The 18331-nt window shown below is 51.3% G+C and overlaps 1 protein-coding gene across 5 annotated transcripts in view; it reads left to right on the top strand.

Annotated features, from left to right (window-relative positions):
- The first annotated feature begins 7007 nt into the window (after positions 1 to 7007).
- The window catches only part of ARHGEF10L (Rho guanine nucleotide exchange factor 10 like), a 127573-nt gene continuing 116249 nt past the window's right edge, over positions 7008 to 18331 (top strand). For all 5 annotated transcript variants that reach the window (XM_039842080.1, XM_039842078.1, XM_039842081.1 and 2 more), the window contains exon 1: positions 7008 to 7142. The gene's annotated coding sequence lies outside the window, so the exon portion shown is untranslated. The remainder of the gene's footprint in view (positions 7143 to 18331) is intronic.

Here is an 18331-nt window from a genome sequence, read left to right as displayed (position 1 = left end):
GACAGCCTCACGCACTCTGCCTGCTTATCCCCAGTAGAGACTGCAGACTCTGGAGGATGAGGCTGTCTTCCTCATGTAGATTGGGCTGGCACACAGGGGCTGTGTGGTCTGGGCTTACTGGTGGAGGGTCTTTAGGTATTTGAAGCTGCCTTTGATGCCTCAGACTGTGACGCTGCCCCTTTCCTCCCGTTACCTTTTTCCGTTTTGGGAGCTATCGGAAGGCTAGAGCAGGATGTCTGAAGATACCTTAATTGGTCTCAGAATCCTCTCTCATCCTGCACCAAGAGAGTAGCCGTGGGCAGTGGGCCCTACCTGAATAGTAACCCCTCCTCTCATCACAAGCTTCTTTACTTTCAAGGAATAAAAATTCACTCAGGTGAATACAAGTGAAGGGAAGGGGGTGGGGGCTCTCTGTAAGGACACAACAGGACACTCAGGTGGACATTCAAGGCTGGGACAGAATGTATTTGTGGCTCAGTTTCCTCATCTGTAAAACAGGATAAAAGCACCTACTCTATATGGTTGCTGTGAGGATTATGTGAGTTAATACATGCATAATGATTAAACAGAGCCTTGGTATAGAGAGAGTGCTATGAAAGAGTCTGCTATTATTACTGCTATTATTTTGACTGAATGCCTTCCAGGGCTATGTGATCTTTGCCTCACTGTCTTTCTCGTCTACTTTACTCTGCACTCCTGGTTTTTTTTTTTTTTTTCTTTCTTTCTTTCCTATGGTGTTTCTGAGTCCTCAGAACCCGAGCTTGAACTTGGCTGTGGTTTGTTGCAGGATGAATGCTGGCCCCAGCTCTGCATGATCTTTCAGGCTCAGAGTCCATGGTCATTGGACTGACTCAGCCTCTAAACTTGGCAATTGCGAATTCCTGGGAGAAATGAGCTGATTGGCTCAGCTTCAGTCAGATGTTTACCCTGTTGTCCAATCAGCTGTGCTGGGGAGGAGTGAGCTGTCATGGCACATGGGGTTGTACGCCTCCTGGCACATCCCCCCAGCCTCTTCAGAGGCTCTGCTAGACTGGCAGAAGAACTGTGGTTTGGTGTTTTTTCTGTCAACCCACAGGGGCGTTCCCATGTTCCTAAGTGTTCAGGACAAGCTTTCAGAACTCCTGCTGCTGGCTCTTGGAGCCTGTTTGACTCACAAATTATTGGCTCACTTAAAATTAGAAATAGTTGTCAACATTAAAAATCAGGGGATTTCATATAGAAATCTGGATTTCTGGTTCCTCTTGGGGAAAAAAAGAGAAAGCTCTGGAGACACTGGGCATAGTGATGCATCTATTAGAACTGGGTGGTGACTGTACCCTCTACAAGGGGCATGTGCTTTCCAGGCCTCCAAGGGTTTCCCCTCTCCCTGTGGTGTCCCCAATCTTGAAACCTAGTGTCAGTTGTCACACACATTCATCCTGCATCTCCCATTTTCATCCCCTACCTGGCCCCCTAGGCACTGGAGTTTGCCACCTTACTCTATACTTTGGTGCTTTTTCTGGGAATGGGAACTGCACGAAGAAAAAGGAAAAATATATAGCTCTTCAAAATTTTGAAATACGTGCCTGAGCCCAGTTCTGTGCCAAATAGCCCACAAACACTATCTCGTTGAATTCTTTAAACAACACCATGGGGTAGGTATTATTACTACCACCCGTATTATACAGATAATGAAATCGAGGCTCAGAGGATTAAGCAGCTTGCTCTAGGTTAGCACGGGCATCTGGCTTCAAACTTCAAGCGTACCGAAAATCCGCAAGTGTAGCTTTTTCCCTCTGAGGTATTTAAGAGGAAACTGCTGATGATCTGTAACTCTGGACATATTCATGTGTATTTCCTACAAACCAGGACGTGCCGCTACATGACTATGCTATAACCTTCAAAATCAGGAAATTACACAAAACATTTCTACCACCTAATCCTCAGACCCTATTTACGTTTTGCCAATCGTTCCACTGACGTCCTTTATAGGAAAAAGATCGTGGCATTTAGTTGTTGAGTCTCTTTAGTTTCCTTCAGTGGGGAAGAAAAGTTTCTCAGCCTTTCCTTGACTTTTGTGACTTTGGCATTTGAGACGACATTTAGAGAGATGTCCCTCAATTTGGGTTTGTTTGATGTTTGCTCATCATTATGTGAGTTGCGCATCTTGGGCAGGAATATGAGGAAGTGACATTGTATCTTCTAGTGTGTCACATTAGGAGACTCATGACATCCAAAGATCTCGTGACTGGTCATTTAACCCAGGTTGACCACTTGGGTGAGGAGATGCCTGCTAGGTTTTTCTGCTGTAGAGTTGATCTTTCTCCCTTTGTGGCTGCTAACTATTTTGTGGGGAAGTACTTTGAGACTATGTCAATAGCCACTCCTAGCTTTCGATTTATTTATTTATTTATTTACTTCTAGCAGTATGGATTTTTGGTTTCCTGTTATAAGCAATTATAATAGGAATAGCCATAATTGTAATTATGATTTGATGCTCAAATTGTCCTCAGTGTGGCTATTCAGAGTCTCTTTGAGCCGGTTTCTGTGTCCTTTTGCTATATCTCCATCACTTCTTGAGCAATTTATTAATTTGTGGCACAATATGTTTCAGGCTCAACTTGTTCTTTCCCCGGAATCAGCCATTTTCCCAAGGAACTCTGGTTCCTTGTAGAAGAGAGTGGTACTTAGAAACCATGATCCAGCTGCTAAGTGTGCTCGTTGCTATTGGGTTGTTCCTGCTCCCTGATCCTCTTGATGGACAGAACTATGAGCTTACGTCAATACTTCCAGTTCCAGTCCAACACCACTGGGTTCATTCTACTCTTCTCTCTTTCCATATTTATAGTTCTCTTCTCTAACAGTGAGAATTCCAAGAGTTTGAATTCTTGACCGCTACTACCCTCGGTTGCCACTCATAAATAATAGTTACGACTGTTTATGATAATATAGTATCAAACAGCAAATTTAATTGTGTCAGTGAGAAGTTGAAAGATCTTCGTTAGGCTACATAGGATTGAGCCTTCAATATCTTATGAGATAGAAGAGGGCCAAAAGATTACTGTTCTCACTTTATAGGCAGTGGGACCAAATGAAAGAGGTTGAGGGCTGTTTTCAGGGTCCTACAGAAAGCTTAGAGTGGAATCAGCCCCAGAGCCCTGTACTGTGTCCAGCCCACTGGACATGAGCTGTCCACCCGCCCCACAGCTATCTTAGGAGAACTCAGACTGGCCACTCCCTGACACCAAGGCCTGTAAAGTGGTCTCAGAGAACTCAAGTTTCCCTCCTCACCTGCGCTCCCAGAACCACCTCCACCTGTGGCTGAGCCTTTGCCCTCAGCTTCCTTCCCACAAATGCAGGCCTTGGGTTGTGAGGAATTGGGAGGCTTGGGGAGTTGCTTAGTACATCCCAGCCCCCTTCAAAATGCCTGCCATACTGAACAGGGACAGTAGTGTATGGGAAGGGGGTTTCATCTTGGTTAGACAGACTCTGTCACCCTCATTTATAGTCAAAATGTAATCCAGCCTCTCTTAGGTAAGAACCTGTTCATGATTGGTTTGATGATAATAGTAAGTAATGAGGACTGTTCCTGCATGCTTTCCATTCATACTGCTTGTGTGACGGTGGGATTTGGGCTTGAGAAGTCTACTTTCCCATCCACCCACTTCCTTTTTGACTCACTATGAGCCTGGGCCTGTGGCAGTGGGGCTGGGCTGGGAGGCAGAGGCAGAAAAACCTTGGGTTTCTTATCTTTGCCACCAGCTTGCTAGGCAACCTTATCCTCTTTAGCCAATGGAAAATACCACCCCTGCACTCCCTCCATTCCTCCCTCTTTCTCAGGTCAGTGGTAGAGATGAGAGAGAACAGGGTCCCAGGCCCACTCAGATGTGTCATTAATGATTATGCTTACACAGTAAATCCTGTCCTTACCAGAATGCTCGGCGAGTGGGAAATTCTGGTTAATTGAATGTTCTGGGACATGGAAATGTTCCCAGAGATTCTTTTTGTTTCCTTCGTGGCTGTTGAAACCCATTTATTCAACTTGGTAAATATTTGTCTTGTGCCTATGCTCTACTAGGCTCTGTCCCAGGTGTTGGGGGTTCCACCATGAATGACACAGCAGAGTCCCAGCCCCCAAGGACTCACAGTCTGGGGAAGACGTGGAACAAATACACCACACAACACGGTAGGGTGGGCACACTGACATGGAAGTGTAGGACACTGGGGGCCCTGGAGTCAAGTCCGAGGGCACTAGAGAAGAGATCTTTGGGAAGGTATCATTTGAGAGCCCCATAAAGCAGTTAGTCATAGTGTCGGAGGACGGAGCAGCAACGAGATTCCAGGCAGAAGGAACAGCGTGGGCAAAGGCCCAGTGAAGCACCTTGCACATTCGTTTGTGCCGTGGCGCATCGAATGTGAAGCTGGGGAGGTGAGAGAGAAGGGGTGTCTGTGTGTCAGAGGAGGGCGAGAATGCGGGGGAATGTGGCCTGGCCTGGGGCCTGGGTGGGCCTGGAAGGTGTGGGCTGCTGGCTCATTTATTCTCACGTTTGTGTTTCTTTCTCCTAAAAGTAGAATGCAGAGGGGGAAATGAAAGGAAAATGCTAATTCATAGAGGAGAGGCCTCGGAGGCAGGTGGGCGACACAGGGCTGGGAGGGATGGAGGCAAGTGGAGTACACAGCTCTGTGTAAGGGGCCATGGTTCCTTGCGGGAATGAGGGCCTGGCATTACTAGATCCTCAGATTTGTTAAGAGAAGCCAGCAATCTGGCTTTTTATGGGAAATCTCCCAATTGTTAAATGTTAGTAAGTAATTAACAACAACTGTGGGCAAAACAAAATGTTCTGCGGGTTCCAATTTTTCTATGAGCTGGTGGATTGCAACTCTGGATCCAGAGAGTTCTACTGATAAGGGTTTGAAGATGTCCCCTGGAATCTATTATGATCCTTTAATGACTCCAACTTGTGCTGGGCTCCGGGGGCATGATGGGGACCTGGAGTATGGTCCCTGCCCTCAAGCCTGGATCATAGCTGCCCTCAAGCTGGAGACAGTTCAAGTAAGTACACGCCCAGAGCCAATTCAACAAAACAACAAGAGCAATGAACCAAAGCTCGGAGTGCTGCAGAGTAGAGGAGAAGCGGTCAGGGAACAGAGGCCATGGGGGAAGCTTCCTGGAGATTCTAGGCCTTCCCATGGTTCTGGGAGGGAAGGTAAACCTTAGTGCAACCAAAGAGGGGGCACGCATTCCGCCAGGAGGACTCAGAAGGGCTCGGGGCCCAGGAGAGAAATAAGATATCAGAGATGGGAATGGAGTAGGTTGTGAATGCAGGTCCAGAACACCTAAATTCTGGTCCAAGGCTTAAGGCTATGAGCCTCAAGGCCACTTGATGGATACCTGAAGATGTTCTTGCTGCTTTGCTGGCATTCGGAAACTTTCCTCTCTGCTGTCACCTCCACTCTTTATTCACCCCTGGAATGGAAGCTCCAGTAGGGCAAGGGCCATGCCTGTTTTGTCCACTGATGCCTCTTGCATGCCTAGAATGATGTCTGGAACATAGTAAGTGCTTAACAAGTATTTGCTGGCTGTTTACTGTGAGCCTGGTATTGCCCTAGACCTAGAGTTTCAGACAGCTCTGAATAACTCTTAGGACAGGCTCTGTGGAGTTTAAGTTCTTGTGTGAAACAAGACAATAAACAAGTAAACAAACCAATGAATAAGATGATTTCAGAGAGTATGGCCTGAGCGTGGCTTGCCTCACTGCACTGTAGTGGCCTGTTTGTTTGTGCCTCCTCCCAGCCTCCGAGAGCCGAGGGGGCAGGGCTGGGGTCTGTCTGGTTCCTTGTTTCATTCCTAGCCCCTAAGGCTGGTGACAGATAGGGAGTAGTTTAAAAAAAATGTTTTTTTTTTTTTTTTTCTGGCTGCACAAATGTGAACGAACACAAGCTGACAAAGGTTTTCAGCCCTCATACACCTGCGCCCTTTGGAGGCTCCAGACTCATTATTATCAACCCAGGAGTAATTGCTGATAAGCCTGAGTGTGAATTTCATCGCAAACTGAGAGGTAGCAGGGCAATGTTTAATAACAACAGGGATAATCTTAATTAATGACCTGATAACTGTAATTAATTGCATCATATCCGGAGGCCCTCTTTGGAATTCTGGGAGGGAGTAAGTAACGCTTGGCAGCTTTGGGGGCTGGAAGGGAGGAGGTGCTAGGCTCTCCATTGCACCGCTTCCTTGCTGCGTGAGCTTTGGCAAGTTACTCACAGCTCTGAACCTCAGTTTCTTCATCAGGAAGGCAGAGCTACATGGCAGGGCTGTTGCCAGTTCATTGAGATGATCTCAAAGCCCTCAACGCCTGCAGCTGCTAGGGTCGTGGTTACTGAGGTTGTTGTCTGAGGCCAGGGTGCAAGGTCCCAGAGGGGCTGGAGGGCGCTCAGCGCTGAGCCTGGGTTTGCCAGCCACCCTCTGAGTTTTCCCCTGGGGCCCACCCAGGAACTCTAACCCTTCCGGGAACCCCCTAGACAAACTCCTGAAAGTGAGCGAGAAGCAAGCGGCCAGCGTGTGTGCAGGGGTCCTCTGGGGTAGTAGGATGGTGTGTGGGATTTTTCCAAGGGACAAACGGGGAAGTAGGAGGGGACAGTGGGAGTAAAGGAGTGATGGGGTCCCTGTGTGGCTCGGAGTAAGGCCCCGCCCCCTGCGGGCCTCAGTTTCCTCACCTGCTTCGTGAGAGGTTGGATCAGGGCGACGGGAACAGAGTCAGCAGCAGGGCCCGCAGCCCTCCCGCCACGGGCGGTCGGTGGGGCTCCCCTCGGGGGCGCCCTCGCCGGCAGGGGCTGGCGCCGGCGGCCGGCCACCAGGGGTTAAGCGGTGACTTCAGCCACTGCAGGCCGGGCGGGCGGGGGCGGCGCCGCGTCGCCGTGCGCGGCGGCTGGACCAGGCCGCTCCGAGGCGGGCGCACTCCCGGCGGGGCCGCGACCTCGCGGGCGGCGCGCGGCGCGGCCATTGGCTCGGCGGCGGCGGCGGCGGCGGCGGGCCGGACGGCGGGGCGCAGGGCTGGGCCGGCCCGGCCATGGGCGCCCGCGGCGGCCGGTCGGCTGAAGAGCGGAGCCAACCGCCGGCGCCTTTGTGAGCCGTGCGGACAACAAAGGCGCGGCCGGAGCGGGTGAGTGCGGCCCGCGGACGGGATCCGGGCCGGGGGTCGTGGGCACCGGCAGTTCGGGACTCCGCGAGGGGCTGTGTGGCCCCAGGTGTCTCCAGGGCCTGGGGCGTCTCTGTGCCAGGGTCGCTGACAGTCCAGGGGCCCCGTTGCCAGGGTCGTCCCGGCCCCTCTGCTTGTCTGTGCTTCTGCGGGATCTTTGTGTGTCCCTGATTCTCCCAGTGTGAGTCTGGTGAGTTCTCTTCCTGGGTGTGTTGTCTGCGAGTGTGTATCTCTGTGGCCCTGGGTGTGAGAGTCTAAGCCTGGGTCCTCCTTGTGTCCCTGGTGTGAGTGTGGGTCCCCAGGAGCTGGTATCTTCTCTGTCCATGTGTCCAGGGAGTCTGTCTGTTGTGGATGTATCTTTTGGGTGTGAGTCCCCAGAGCCTGCGTCTGCTCTCTGTGTGTGGGTGTCTACTTGTGTCAATGGAGTGCGAATGTGTATTTGTACCTCTTGAGTGTGTGTGGACATGCCCCATGGGGGTCTCTGTGTCCTTTGGGTGTCTTAACCCTCTGCATGACTCCGGACTGGTTTTCGTGCATGAGAGAGAGAGAGAGAGAGAGAGAGAGAGACAGAGAGAGAGAGAGAGACAGAGAGACACAGAAAGACAGATGGACTCTGTGCTTCACTTTCTCGTCAATTCATAGCATCGTCAGGTCCTGCTATCAGTGGTCCAACTTCCCCTGCACTGACCTTGGGGGTCCCCGGGATTACATAAAGTCAGGAAATGCTTCTGGTGCCTCTGTGCTGGGCTAGCCTCTCCCACCCTGGACCCCTGCCCAGAGGCCGAACAGAGGCTGCCTCCCGGAGGAGGGGAGGTGGGAGGGGAAGATGCCCTGGTCAGCGAGAAGGCGGTGACTGCAGAACCCACTCAGGCCTGGTCACTCCTTGAGGCAGGGAAGTGTGCCCGGGTTGTGCCTTGCTGAGGATGAAGGCCAGCCCTCTGGCCTCCGGGGTGGTCTCTGAGAGGGAGCCTAGGCCTGATGCAGGAGTGTGGGGAGCGTTCCTTCCTCCTCTCCCAGGATGGGAGCCTGGGGCAGGGGTCAGGGAGAACCTGAGGATCCTGGTTCAGGCCACAGCAAGGAGTGGGTGGTGGGTGGGGGGCACTTCCTGCTCTCTTTGAAGCTGAGACATTACCTAAAAGTCCTTAGCCTTCCTGAGAGATTCAATCAGGGAAAGCCCCGCCTACCTGCCCTAAGCTCCACCCCACCTGCCCCAAGCCCCATCTGCTCCTCCTAGGATGCTGGGGAGAGGGGATAGGTTATGCATGCTCATTAAAATGCTCAGCCCTTCCCTGCAGCCCTGTTTGCATGGCCACCAGCTGCAGCATCCATCTGTCCATCTGTCTTTGTCCATCCATCCGGCGCTGTGCCCCACAGCATCCAGGCCTCCAACACATAGACTAGAAAGGAGAACCCAGTCTGGAAATCTTCAAACTCCTTGTGACTGTGAGTGGGGGCTATGCTTCTCCTTTCTCAAGATCCAGGATGAAGCTCAGAACCCTCCTCTGGTTCGTGAGGCCTCAGGTTGTGCCTGTGTCTGATTCTAACGCTGCTCCATCACACTCAGCTTCCCAAGGTCCCTGCTTCTTTCTCTTCCACCAAAGACCCTTTGCCCTTGCTGTTTGCTCCATAGAAAGCTGGTCCCGTTCCTCATCACTTAGCTTCTCACTTGGGATCTCTTCCTTTCTGCCAGCCAGGCTGGCTCAAGAATTCTTGTCCACGATGGTCTTCCAGCCTTTGCTGTGATAGGTAGGGATGGCTCATTTATATCTCCCAGAGGATTGTAAACCTTGAAGAGTAGGAACCATGTCTGTCCTTGATTACCAGCCTAGAAGAGTGCCTGCCACATAGTAGGTGCCCTATAAGTAGTTGCTGATTAAGTGGATGTCCAGTAACCAATAGTTCCTAAGTTCTATTTCAAGTTTTAACTTGGGAGGAGTCTGCAGAATGGGGCTCGCTGGTGGGCTCCTCGGAGCCCAGGTACCAGGTCAGTGTAAGAGGAAGGCCTACTGTTAATTATATACGTAGTCAATGAATGAACAGATATTTGTAATCTCTGGTAAGCGCCAGATGCTGGGATAGCTGCTTCACTTATGTGGTCTCTTAAACAGTGGGAAAGAGCAGAGTGGAAAGCATATCATCTTCTTAGATAGGTGTAGAAGAGGGAAAGCGGGTGATGTGTATGGATGGTAATAGGAACCTAGATTCCTATTGCTCTTTCATGTCCACTATCTTTTTGTTTCTACAACAGCCCTGATAATTTGGCAGGGGAGTTGGGGTCACACCCATTTTACAGATGAGGAAAATGAACCACAGCCTTAAGTGACTACCCAAGGTCATGGTTAGTCAGTGAAGGACTGAAGCCTGAGTCTCCCGGACCCCCTAGTCCTTGCTTTTTTCCAAAGGCTGTCTTTAGTGCCCGTTCTTGTCACCTCGCTAGATAGTGGTAAATGGGCCACTGTCCTTGCCCTCAAGGGGTCTGAAGTCCAGGAAAAAGAATCAGATTCATAATCGGCAGAGTGGGCCAAAGTTCTCCATCCACCCCACGGCGCTGCCTGGGCTCGGTTCCTTTCTGGCCACACGTCCCTGGAGAGCACCTTGGTTTCTCTTTGCCTTGCTGGAGGACATCAGAGCCACCTTCCTTTGGAGTCCTGGGCTGATAGAGTGTCCAGAAGTGGCTTTCCTTACAGAGGCTGTGCCGGGCCCTGGGCAGTGGTATGCTAGGGCCAGTTTGTACTAAAGCATGAAAACGAAATTTTCGGAATTTTGTGAGCTGGCTGTTAAACACAGACTATAAAAAATCATTATGTATATAAATTTATAATTAAATCAATTATACTAGAAACAAGGACAATAAATTCTCAAAACATAGTACTTCCTAATTGTTTCACCGTATTTTACTATTACCTATGTGTTTGTGGTGGTTATTTGTATCGTGTGTGTGTGTGTGTGTGTGTGTGTGTACACAGTCATGCTCTGTGTAATGATGTTTCGGTCAGTGACACACTGCACATAGGATTATGGTCCCATAAGATTATAATGGAGCTGGATTTCTTGTAAGAAATGGAAGAATGTGTGGTTCAGGAGGAATATTTTCCCCCTGACAGGAGCAGCATCTATGAGCTTGGCAACAGAGTCCCTCCACTCACAGCGCCTCAGTTTTGAGTGCACAGATGCCACCCCGGTCAGTTGCCACTGACCTGTTTCAGCACAGAGGAGCCTGTCCCCCAGCGCTACGTATTCAGAGGGTGCTGCAGCCCTCCCTGGTCTGGCCTGGTGGTCTTCAGAGTACAGTGCTGTAAATTCATTGCTGAGGACCTAAGATCCTGTACAGGGACACAGGTCCACAGGAGCGACCTTAAGAAGTATTAAAGTGCCACTGTCACTTTAGTAAAGGCTTTCGGTGGCAGTGCGAAGCCAGCCTGTCCCTGAACTTTGAAAACATTTTCAGGTCGTAATGGTGTAAGACATAGACATGCCAGAGAGAGTCCTCTGTGCCAGATGGGGTCGGTGGGACCGGAAACGAATTTCCAAAGTCAGAATATTGAGTCCTCGCTTCTGTACCCTCTCTGTGTTAAACAGCCTTTTTTTTTTTTTCCCACATAAACACCACAAAGTTCCTTAATCCATCGCTCCCACATGCAGTGGCCAAACCCACGTTGCCGTGACAACCCCCCATGTTCCTCTTTATCTCCATCTCCATTTCTAATTCCTACTGATCCTCGGGCCACCTTTATTCCCTCCCGACACTTACTATTGAGGTGATCTGTGCCTCACCCATCCAGTTTCTCCTCGATATTTCCGATCAGTCCAGCCCACATCCCTGTTCATGGAGCAGCATTGACGGTGTCGATGTTCTATTCCTGACTCTGTCAGAAGGAGGTGGGGTGGGGGGCAGGGTTTATATGTCTTCAGTAGCATATGGTGACGTCCGAGGCCTTGACACTCACTCACCCTCACTCACGACTCCCCCAGAGCAGCTTCCAGTCCTACCGGCTCCTTTCATGGTGGGTGCCCCGTGCAAGTGTGCCGTTTATATCTTTCATACCATGTTTTTACTTTTCTACATTCGGTATGTTTATATACACAAATACTTACTGTTGTGTGACAGTTGCCTACAGCATTAAGTACAGTGACACGCTGTATGGGCTTGTAGCCAGGAGCAGCAGGCTGGACCTGGGTTCGTGTGAGTGCGCTCTGTGACGTTCGCACGATGTAGTTGCCTAACGACGCATTTCTCAGTGCACCTTGTCATTTATCGACACATGACTGTGTAACGTGTATACTGGGGTCTGTTCACATCTCTTCCCTACTCCGTTTGGTGGTGCCACCTTGGTGCTTGAAATTGGCCATAACGAGAGTATTTACACCATGGAAATTGGCAAACACTGCAAATCAGGGTCCCTCCTGCCCCAAAGTCAGTTGTTAAACATTTGTCAGCTCACCGTGGGGATCCAGCAGTGAGCAGCTTGGGGACAGCCCTGCCCTGGAGCTCGCATTCTGGCGTGACATCACTGCAGAGCTGGTTTAGAGTGCAGAGTGAGAGGGGCAGCTCTGGGCTGGGCCGACTTGTGGTGTTTGGGGTTGTGAATTGCCCTCAGATGACCTCTCCCTCAGGAAACTGAGTTATTTTACCATGCACCAAGAAGAGGGGAAATGGGTTGAGGGTAGGATTAAGTTAATTGAGAACCTACTTTGCCATTGATTGGATAACCACACACAGGGCACCCAGGCATCTGGGAGGCAAAGCAGTGGTGGTCCAAGGACACAATGGACAAGTCATGTAACTCAGGGCTGGTGAAGGTATGATGTCCGGGATCCTGGTGGCTAGAGCTGCCTGGGAGAGGCTGAGGACACAGCAGACATGACCCTTGCACATGGATTCAAGGATAGCATAAGAGAGCAGAGCCAGAGTGTCGAGTGGACATCTCTTTACAAGAGCCATAGCTCTTGTCCAGTCTGTGAGCTCTGGTTGGCATGTGGACATGTGCGCGGTTACACACAGTGGCTGTGTGAGCAGGGTAAGGGTACAGCAGGAGAATGAAGGACTCATGTTTACTTTACGCCTCAACATGCCAGACATTTTTCATGCATCAATTCGTTTCATTCCTATACTGATCCTGCAGATAGGTTCTATTATCACATCTTATAGATGAGGAAACTGAGTCTAAGGTTGAGTGACTTTCTCGAGGTCACAATGTTTGTAAGTGGCAGGATTCGAACTAGGTAGTAAGATCTTTCTATAATCCCGCCTTTATTCTATTCTCCTTTTCTCTTTGAGGAGAGGGAGAGAAGATTCACCACTGGTCTGTAATCGCTACACACTTTGCTATTCTTTGTTTGAAATTGACATGTGTGTTTTTTACACACTTAGCTAGGTTCATTGCCCTGCGGTTTAGAGTCAAAGCCTGGAATAGAACCCCAGTACCCAGATGGGCCCCTAGGCCTGCTGTCAGGAAAGAGCTAATAATAATGGCTCATATTTAGGGAGATCGCTGTACTAATAGCTCTTATTTACAGAGTGGCAGGCACGTTGGCAGGCATGTGGCTCACGGGATCTTGTTTAGTCCTCAGCCATCCTGAGAGGTGGATTGTGTCATCACCTCTATTTTGCCCCCGATGAGGCAGAGGCTCGGGGCAGTCATCTTACCTGCCCAGGTCATGCACCTGTGAGGGATGGAGGCAGCACAGGTTAACCTTGTCCTGCTTGCCTCAGAGCCCCAGCTTCCCAGCCTTATGTCCTAGGGCAGTGCCGTCCCTTTCAGGGTCTGGCCTGGCTGTGCCTTCGATGTCCCCTCAAGTCAGAGTGTGCATATGCTGCAGGAAATAGGGAAGGACGGTCGATCACTTCTTGTGCTCACCTCTTGGTTAGAGCCTGGCACTGAGCCCCCTGCCAAGGGGTTGAGGAGTTCATCTTCCCTCTCACCTGCCTTGGCTCAGGCCTCACTGCCACCTTATTTGCAAGGACATTCTCAGTCTGGGGCAGGGCAGGTGGTTGGAGGTGGCTCCTGCCCACAACGGTGCACAGGGCCCTAGGCAAGGTGGCATTTCTGGGTCTGGACCTTCTCCTGGAGAGCCTGGCCTCTTGGCCTTTACAACATTCCCGCTTCCAGAGGCTGCCTGATTGGTATGCATCCCTGACTCTCAGCCATTAGCCCGGGAGGCGAGGGGAGGACCAGCTCTCATTACTTCCCTCTCTTCATTGTTTGAAGTGGGCAGACTTGGAGAGAGCTTTAAAAATGCGGGCTTCTTATTCAATTTCACTAGAAAAACAATGGTTTAAATTAAGTAGAGGAATGATAGTCTCTGAAAATTGAAGAAAAATACTCCTGAACCAAGACATTACCCAGAACCTTTGTATTGCTTTTAAAAATAAAGGTTTACTGTACTTTAAATTGTGCATATATTACATGACCATTGAAGAAAACCTGGAAAATATATATAGAAAAAAATTAACATCTCCCTTTATTCCACTACCCAAAGACCGCCTCTCTCGGTGTTGTGGTGTATAGCATTCATTTATTCGGTGATTGGTTTGCTTATTCAGTAAGTAGTTATTTAGGGTCCACAAAGGGCCCGGCCTGTGTTGGCCTTGCGGGGGTAAATGGGCGCCTTACTTCCTGCTGGGCCTCTTTCTGTGCTGGATCTCGGGTAACTCACTTGGTTCCTCTATATCTGGGTTTCTTCGTCTGTAAAAGGGGGATAACGCTGGTAGCTGTGTTGTGTTGGGAGGACTTGACGAGAAAGTGCAGGTAGGGGGCTTGGGGCAGCGCCTGGCCCACGGAAGAGCTTAGCATTGCTGGCTGTTGTTGCATCCGTGAACCAGCCGCCTGTAAGTGGCCTTGCCCTGTGGATCGTAAGTGATGGCGGAGGAGACGAAAACCAGACAAATCACACAAATTAATATGGCAACTGCATGTTGTCTATGAAAGAATGTCCAACCTGTAGAAAAATGTTCTAAGAGTTTATTTGAGCCAGCGTTTTTGAGGACAGGCCCAGAAGCAAGAGAAAACACTCCAGAGAGTGGCAGTTTGAGCATGAGTGGCAGTTTGGCCATTCTGTCTCTGCGTTAGGAATCAAAGGCGAGGACGTGGGAAAGGTCACGTGGAATCCATGGGTGGTGGATTAAGGAGGCGGGAGAAAGCCCGGTGGGGAAATCACTGGGGCTGGATAAAAAGCACAATGGAGAAACACATACCTCTTTTACATTGATGGGTGCAAGACGGTGAACTTCTAACATCTGGAGCAGGGGTCCATAACCCCCTGGGCCGTGGACGGGTACCGGTCCATGGCTTGTTAGGAACCAGGCCGCACAGCAGAAGGTGAGCGGCAGACAAGTGAGCGAAGCTTCATCTGTATTTGCAGCTGCTCCCCCAGCGCCAGCATCACCGCCTCAGCTCCACCTCAGATCCTCAGGCAGTAGAGTCTCATAGGAGCACAGGTCCCTGGTGCCAAAAAGGTTGGGGACCGTTGCTCTACAGTACAAGAGATGGTATGCTCTCAATAAGATAATGGTGAGGGGTTTCGTGGTCTCGTGCTATGGTGCTGGTGGTTGTGCCTTTGAAGGGTCTGGAAAAGAAAATCTCTCTAATATTTCAAATGTGTGTTATTCTAATGCATAAGGACAATGGACAGGGTTTGCTTCAGGTAAAGGTTGACCTTTGCTACGGAAGCTATAGGCCTAGGATGTGCCTGCCCACCGTGACCTGCCCAGTTCGGAATTTATGATCAGACCATCTGTGTGGTTACTTCTGATCACCGAGCTTGCCAAGCCTGCCATGTGGCTCCCCTCAACTTGTTAGGTCTACTATGTCACCCCTTTTCAATCGTAATGTCATGTAATAAGTCCTGTGAAAGAAACAGCCCAATGTGATGTGATGGGAATAGCTAGGGACCTCTGGGCTGAGATCGAACCTTGGGCGTGGTTGGCACATAGATGGACAGGTGGGCCCACCCGGAGGTCAGGGTAAGGAGGAGTTGCCAAGGGGGAGGGAAGGGGCAGCCAGCAGCCTGGGAGGAGAAGGGAGAGTGGGGTCTCTGGGATGCGCACACAGTGGATTGTTTCAGAAAAGAGCTAGTGGCCGACAGGGCTGCAGGCCAGTGAGAGTTCAAGTAGATGAGACAGAAAAGTGGCCACTGGTTTTGGCAGCAGAGAGGCAGCTTGGGCCTTTGTATAAGAGCAGCTTTGGAGGAGTGATGGGGCTGGAATCCACAGGAGGAGAGGACCAGGAAGATGGGAGGTGAGAAAGGAGAGACGGCGTGTGGACAGCTTCTGGGATGCTGGGTAAGTGAAGGGGGTTGGGGAAAGAGGTCCCTGTTGGAGGGAAATGAGGCGACCAGGAGAATGGTTTGTGCTGGTGGGGGACCGCCAAGAGGGGCGAGACACGTGGGGCAGCCTGGGAGCTGGATCTTTATGCAAAATAAGAGGGGGGTGGTACCCAGCTTGATGATGTGGGGGTGACAGGTGAGGGGAGCAGGGGCGCTTCGTAGGAAATGGGTGAAATTGGGGTAGATTTAGAGTATACATGGGGACAGTCTTGTCTGATGGCCTCATGGTTCTCAGTGACATCTTGACCAGGGAGGGTGGGGTACAGTCCCACTAAGGTGGCCCACCCAGGAGAGGTCATTTGCAGACACTAAGAAGGGGCAGAGATTGCTGGGTCCTCAGAACGACGGACGCCGGTGTTCCTTCGCCCCGCTTTGTGTAGAGGAGGAAACGGATCGGAGAGGCCAGTGGCCTGTCTGGGGTGACGCGGTGGAGCGGAGCTCTCACTCCCGACTCTGTGGGGCCCGCATTCTTCGGGGCGCTGGGCCGCTGGGGCCTGCGCTGGTGGACGCGGTGAGCATCCCAGCCAGTTGGGAGCTTGGTGTCGGGAGTACTCAGTCCCCACAGCAGAAGCGACTTTAGCTGGGTCAGGTGAGATGACTCCGAGCCCTGTGTCACTGCCACCTCTTACTTTTGTTCCCTAGATGTAAAGTGCAAGGAACTCACCTTCATGCCCCAGGCACTGTGCTGAGCACTCTGGGGGGACCGGCCCATTGTGTCCTTAGAGCAAGTGAGGTCCAGGTGCCGTTACTGTCCTCGCCTTACAGAGCGGGGAGACGCCTTAGAGGTGACCTTCCGCCCAGCCAGCACACACCAGCTACAAAGCAGGGTGAGGGGCCCCAGCCAGGTGTTCCAGCTACGCCTCCCACAGCATTCCGTTTACAGAGGAGGAGACCGAAGCTCCGGGAGTAGTTAATTTGTCTTCATTTGTCTGTCTTTGCCGTCCCATCCTCCCTACACACATTTATTGGGCAAATATTTCTTTATAGCGCTGGGGACCGGGCCGGGAGCTAAAGATGAGGAAAATGCGCTTACCCTCTTTCTGGTGCTGGAGGCGGACGGACGAGGAGCCAGTGGAAGGACGAGAGAGTGCTGAACCCAGGGTCGGGGCCCAGAGAGGCTGCCCAGGGAAGTGTGTGAGCAAAGCAGCCCAGAGGCGGAGTCGGTTCAGGGAGAGGAGGCATTGCAATTGGATGCAGAGGGGGAGGCGGTGAGCATGTCGTAGGGGAGGGGGTGATGGGGGAAGCCACCGATGGGCTCTGTACATCTCATTAGCAGATCTCGCTTTCTCTTGAGGACCACAGGGAGCCGGTCAAACGTTTCCACATAGGGAGGGATAAGATCAGAATTTTTGTCTTGGGCGGAGACTGGGTTGGAAGGGACAGGAGACCTCAGGGAGACCTTTGAGGCTGTCACAGGCTCTCTGATTCCTAGATCCTCCTGCAAATCCTGCTGCTTCCTTAGTGCTTCCCAAACACTGTGCCTTTCTTTTTTTCTGAAAAGGTTCCTGAGACTTAGAGAGGTTAAGCAACTTGCTTGAGGTCACACAGCATAACAGGACATCCAAGCTGGGACTGGGCCCTCGAGTGAAACAAGTAGTGTCAAGGGTAGAAGCAGGTGGTACGTAACCCAGGGAGGAGCTCGCTGGCGGCTCCAGGTAGACGTCACCGCCCCACCATCTGCAGCTCCTCTTGTGGCTTTAACTATTGCCATTTGGCAGCCTTGGAGAATGGGCAGTGGAAGTGGCAGTTGGCTCTCCCCGAAACCAGGGCCCACGGGAGGTTTAAGCATTTTCCAGGGCCTCAGCTTCCCTCCCAGTGCGTGATTGGAAAACTTTCCGGGGCTGGGTCACGGCGGGCCAGTGAGGGAGGCGGTCCCCGCTGGGGGCAGCAGCTGTGTTTGACAGATGCCAGGCAGAGGCCTCATTCTCAGGGGCCAGGAGAGTTGGGGCGCAGTTCCCAGAGCCCTGTCCCTTAGGAGCCCCGTCACTTTGGGTAGCTGTCTTATCTCTCTGGAGTCTTGGTTACCTCATCTGCAAAGTAGGGATGATATGAAATGTGATCCGAAAGGGCTGGAAAAATCACCTGTCTTTACTGAGGGCCTAGAGTGTGCCAGGCACCATGCATTATCTTCTTGCAGTTTTTTTGTGACAATCTTGTGAGGTATGAATAGTTATTCTCCTCATTTAACAGATGAGGCAGCTGAAGAACAGAGAGGGCAAGTAATTTGTCCAAAGCCGCACAGCTAGTAGATGGCAGAACTTGAACCCTGATCCATCTGACTCTGGAGACCTCCCTTGAAACTCTACTGGTCTCTTAAACTTTATACAGCTGAGTCCTTCCTTGGCAAATCACCTCATAGAATGTTGCGGGGCTCTGGCTTTCAGCCCACCCCACTTTGGGGCACCTGACTTCCTCTAACCCCTTACGTTCTATTGCCAGCCTTGGAAGTCCAGTGGGCCTGCAGCCCTTCTCACATCCTCTCACGACCATTGGGGCAGACTCGGGCTGAGAATCCCAGCATCCTGCTGTTTTTACTCCCCCAGGGTCTCAGGAAGAGCACTGGACTGGGAGCCGGGCACCTGGGTTCCAGTGAGGGCAGTGAAGGGACAGCAACAGGGAGAACAAAAACAGTGCTTAGTCCGCCTGGCCCAGAGTGCAGACCTCAGCTGCTTGCAGAGGTGGGGACTCGGGACCAAGGAGAGGTTGCGGCTGGCAGGGCGGGAACCGGGAGCCGCGGGTCGATGGGAGTCAGAGACTCATTTAGAGCTGGATGGCCTTTCGGGATCATCTAGTCCAAAGTCCTAATTTTACGTCTGGGACATAAAAAT

The sequence above is a fragment of the Pteropus medius genome, unplaced genomic scaffold (assembly GCF_902729225.1).
Source record: "Pteropus medius unplaced genomic scaffold, Ma_sr-lr_union100, whole genome shotgun sequence".
Taxonomy (NCBI): Eukaryota; Metazoa; Chordata; class Mammalia; order Chiroptera; family Pteropodidae; genus Pteropus; species Pteropus medius.
The sequence above is the reverse complement of the archived record's forward strand: the minus strand, read 5'-3'. Positions and strand labels throughout refer to the sequence as shown.